This window comes from Triticum aestivum, chromosome 7A, assembly GCF_018294505.1.
Source record: "Triticum aestivum cultivar Chinese Spring chromosome 7A, IWGSC CS RefSeq v2.1, whole genome shotgun sequence".
Taxonomy (NCBI): domain Eukaryota; kingdom Viridiplantae; phylum Streptophyta; class Magnoliopsida; order Poales; family Poaceae; genus Triticum; species Triticum aestivum.
This window is the reverse complement of record NC_057812.1, coordinates 440,550,469-440,555,144: the sequence shown is the minus strand read 5'-3', so window position 1 is coordinate 440,555,144 and position 4,676 is coordinate 440,550,469. Positions and strand designations below refer to the sequence as shown.

The window sequence follows — 4,676 nt, the reverse complement described above, 5'->3', positions numbered from 1 at the left end:
CGGCCCATCCGGCCCAACCCTAGGGCACGGAGTAGAGCGCATCTCCTCCGGACCGCACGACGCCTTCGTCGCCGCCGCCACCGCAGGGGCGTCGGCAGGCACGGCCAGTCCTCCCTGGACAATTCCGACTGAACCTCGAGCAGGCTCGCCGCCGTCTTGGATCTGATAAGCGTCGCCGCCCCTGGCGAATCGCCAGCTCCCGAGCCCGAGCTGCTCGACCTCGTCGGCAGCTAGATGTGCGAGGCCATGGCTCTGGAGCCACAGCCACCCGGCGCGAAGCGCCTCCCTCGCCCCAAACCTGCTCCACTCTTCGTCGCCGCAAAGGCCACGAAATCTCCGATCGACGGCCCTACTGGCACCACGCACATGCCCTGCTCCGAATCCATCTCCTCGTCACCGGCCTCATCCTCCGAGTCCTCCGCCGCCAGCCCCCAAAAGCGGTTGCGGCGAGCACCACCCCCCGCCGCAGGTGAGCCGGCGCGGCCCTCCCTGCCGCTCACCTGGGGGCCGCCCGCGCTGCTTCGGACCACGGACCAGCCCGTCGGCGCCACCGAGGTCGGCTCTCGCACTGTTGCAGGCACACTGTCACCCGCGTAGTCGCCTTCCCGTACACCTAACGGTTCGCCTTCCATCCAGTCACACACCCGAATATCTCCATCCTGGTTGTAGTTCCAGACGCCGTCGCATTCGCCACTACTGAATCACCAGATGAAGCAGCTAATGGAGTTCAATGACCGCATAAGCCAATTGGACGGTTGAGGGTAATACTAGAGCTCCGATTGTAGATGCTCTAAGGTCCACGTAGAAGCTGTGCGTACGAATAGCATTTTTTGACCAGATCATTTATAAGATTCCAGTATATTCTAAGAGCATCTCCAACAGAGGCGTTAAAAGTAGCCCGCGCTGGAAAAAACGTCAATTTAACGCGCGGAGCATCTCCAACAGACGCTGCAAAAGCCAGCACGCTGTAAAATCCATCCAGCGCGCTGGGAATTTCTGCATCGCACGCGGGATATTTGGTGCGCGGCATACAACGCGCTGGACAATTTAAAGCGCGAAGACGAACTGCTCCGCTTCCTCTGCTCGTCCCGCCTCGAGCTCGCCGCTGCAGGAGCTGCAGCGCGCCGCCGCCGGCCGCGGCCACTCCTATGCGTTCTCGTCTCTGCTCGTCCTAGCACGGGACGGAGCCGACGCTGCCCTTCTACTCGCCGGCTGCAGCTCGCCGCCTCGAGTTCGCTAGCTGGGAGCGCGTGCCGGCCGGGAGCCGCCGTTGCCCTTCTACTAGCTTGCTCCAACGATTAAGGGAAGCTAGCTAGCTCGCATTTGCGATTCACAGCAAGCTAGCTCGCGTGCGGTGCCCGGCGAAAGATGATTTGCAAGGTCAGCAAGCTAGCTTGCTCCAACCATTGGGGACCCAATTGCATTTTGTTCTGATCAGATGGACTTATTTGTAAATGTTTAGGGACCTGTTTGTTGTAGATATATTTGTGGCGCTTTATTTTTTAGTGCGTCTGCTGGACTGCTGCGCGCTGCCCATTGCGCGTTATATTTTTGAGCCTCTGCTGGATTGAATCGACCACGGCGCGTTAAAATTACTAAAATGGCGCGGTAAAATTATTTTAGTGCGCCGTTTTTTTGAGCTTCTGTTGAAGATGCTCTAACAAGTTGACCGAGGACCAGGTGGTTAGCACTCCGCCGGCTGTCGTATGCTCGAAAAATCCGCCCGGCCGGCTCTATAAATCCACTAGTCTCAACTCTCATTTTAGATCTCACACAAACACAAACGATGATGGCCAGAGCGAGGAGCTCCGGTCTCCCTTCCCTGTTCCTGTTCTTCTGCTTCTACTTCTGTTCCACTTCCTCAATCTATGCCAATTCCGCTGTCTCGCTGCCCTTCGACTTCTCGCACCCCACTGCAATCCTCATCTTCCCCGAGCATGCATCCATCACTGCGACTGCGAGTGCGAGACCTGGCAGAAGCAGAGCGCACAGCACCGCCCGGGGGTCGTACGCGAAAAGAGTGCAGCCATGGGAAAGCCCCACGGGCAAAATGGTAAGCTTCGCCACCAATTTCTCCTTTCAAATTATTGCGGGCCTGCACAGCCACAGCTCGTCATGTACCGGCGATGCGACGCCCTTCTCTTTCACTCCGACGATGCCCCATGGCCACGGGCAGTACCTCGGCTTCCTCCTGTCCCAGAATTCCACCACAGACTGGTACTGGTACACGGGCCAGCGCCTTGCCTGCTTCAGCCCGGAGACTGAGGATCGCAGTAGCAAGCTCATCGCCATCGGCATGAGATCTACGGAGGGCACGGGGACGAGTTTTTCGCCGAGCAAGAACCTACCGTCTGCTTTTCTGCCCCGTGTTTCCTACCTTGCTCCTCACGCTGCTGAATTATCCTTCAATTGCAGCGGATCCTATCACCACCGTGATAAGTTCCTTGGGATTAACACCACCGAATTATGCGATCCTGTCTTTTTTGTGTTCTTACAAGAACAACAAAAATCATTTGCTTTCTCTGCTGGTTCATTGGGAGGTGTGGGATTTCACAACCTCACAGGTTGCAGAATCACACGAGGAGCTTCCTTTTACTTATTAGATGTAGATGGTATCACAAGTACCACACGACGAAGTGGAAGAGTACCCAGTCGACACCATTATCGCAGGCTCCCCTACGAACCTAGGGCGCGAAGATTGTTGTCCGGTACATATGGCCGGAGAGCGACAAGGAAACTGCACGTTGCAGCCCGCGGCAAGGCCGTATCGTCGTGGTTGGAGCAAGCAGCTGTTGCGGCTTCGGCCTTGATAGGGTTGATCTGCGCCGTGGCAACCGTGCTGCTCTGCTGCATGCGTAGCAAGAGGCCGCGGCAGAGCACTGCTAGGTCTAACCAACTGGAAGACGTCGAGCACGTGATAAGAGAACCTGAGCTAAGGCGAGCATTGGGACCTAGGGAGTTCAGGTACAGCGAGCTCGCCGCTGCGACGGACAACTTCGCAGAGGAGAGGAAGATTGGGAGAGGGGGATTCGGCCCGGTGTACAGAGGCTACTTGACTGGCCAAAACCGTCATGTGGCCATCAAGATGCTCTCAGAGGATCAATCTGTGCAGGGTCTGAAGGAGTTTCAGGCAGAGGTCACCGTAATGAGCCAGCTGAGGCACCGCAACATCGTCCACCTCGTCGGCTGGTGTGGTCGCCGGAGAGAACTGGCGCTTGCCTACGAGCTCATGCCCGGAGGCAGCCTCGACACGCACCTCTACAATCCTGACCGGACGATAACTTAGTCTGAGAGGTAAATAATTCTTTTCTTTTGCAACGAAGAGTCACTTGGCTTTAGGGGGTGTTTGTTTCCAGGAACTTTTTTATGTAGGGATTAGAAAAAGTTCCTTATAGAGACTTTTTTATCAAATAGGAGAAACTTTTTAAGACTTTTTAGGACTTTTTCATCAATGCCCCTCCATGCATCCATTGGCCCGCCATCGTTTAATTGTTATTTTTTTATATATTAGAGGCAACATGGTCATTTAATAGCCTCTAGGAAGGGACTAGGGACTTTTTAGTTTCTGAAAACAAACAAGGTGAGACTTTTTAGAAACTAGGGACTTTTTAGTTGAGATTAAAAAAAATCATAGGACTAGAGAACCAAACACCACCTTAGTCTCACCTGAAAAGTTAAGAAGGTTGATGATGTCCACGCTGCAGGTACAAGATCGCGCTGGGGCTGGGCTCCGCGCTGCGGTACCTCCACACGGAGTGCGAGCAGTGCGTCGTGCACGGGGACAACAAGCCTGCAAACATGATGCTCGACGCGTCGCGCAACGTCAAGCTCGGCGACTTCGGGCTGGCGAGGCTCGTCGACCACGGCGCAGAGCCGCAGACGACGCAGGTCGTGGCAGGCACCGTCGGGTACATTGACCCGGAGTTCGTCAACGACCGCAGGCCGAGCGCCGAGTCCGACGTGTACAGCTTCGGCGTCGTGCTCCTCGAGATCGCCTGCGGCAGGCGGCCGGCGTCGAGGGGGCCAGGCCATGCCTCGGCGGCGCTGCTGGCGTCTGTCCGGGAGATGTACTGCCGGAACCAGATCCTTGACGCGGCAGACAGGAGGCTCGACGGCGACTTCGACGGGCTGCAGATGGAGCGTCTGCTCGTGACAGGGCTTTGGTGCATGCACCACGATCCGGTGCGGCGGCCGTCGGTGACGCAGGCTGTCGATGTGCTACGATCTGAGGACGCCAGGTTGCCGGTGCTTGAAGCGGTGCGTGGTTCTGGGGAGATTCACTTCTTGGAGGGACAGGCTTATGGTGATCTACCCGCCGAGGACTCTGCTTATTTGCATGAATCAACTGAAACTGCGTACCTTAGTGCTACCGAGGACTGAGCTTATTTATTCCCGGCAGATATGCGAACATATGAGCAGCGTATTTTCAGCGCTAAGCGCGTTGATTGATTATACTAGATATTTCCTGGTTGTTGCAATGATTTTCAGTATGCATTTGCAGCTCTGGCTTTTATTTGACGATGCACATGTAGTTATAATTTTTTTAAACATAGTACACACGCATATACTCACATATACACACAGACATTCAACCATATGAACACGCACATCCTGCCGCTATCGGGGGTATTCACAAACGACTTTATAGCCGACAAGAACGTATCCACCCACTGAAG

The 4,676-nt window shown here is 55.4% G+C and overlaps 1 pseudogene; it reads left to right on the top strand.

Moving 5' to 3' along the window:
* Nucleotides 1-1,789: 1,789 nt before the first annotated feature.
* LOC123152374 (L-type lectin-domain containing receptor kinase V.9-like) lies at nt 1,790-4,459 on the top strand (annotated as a pseudogene).
* The last annotated feature ends 217 nt before the right edge of the window (nt 4,460-4,676 follow it).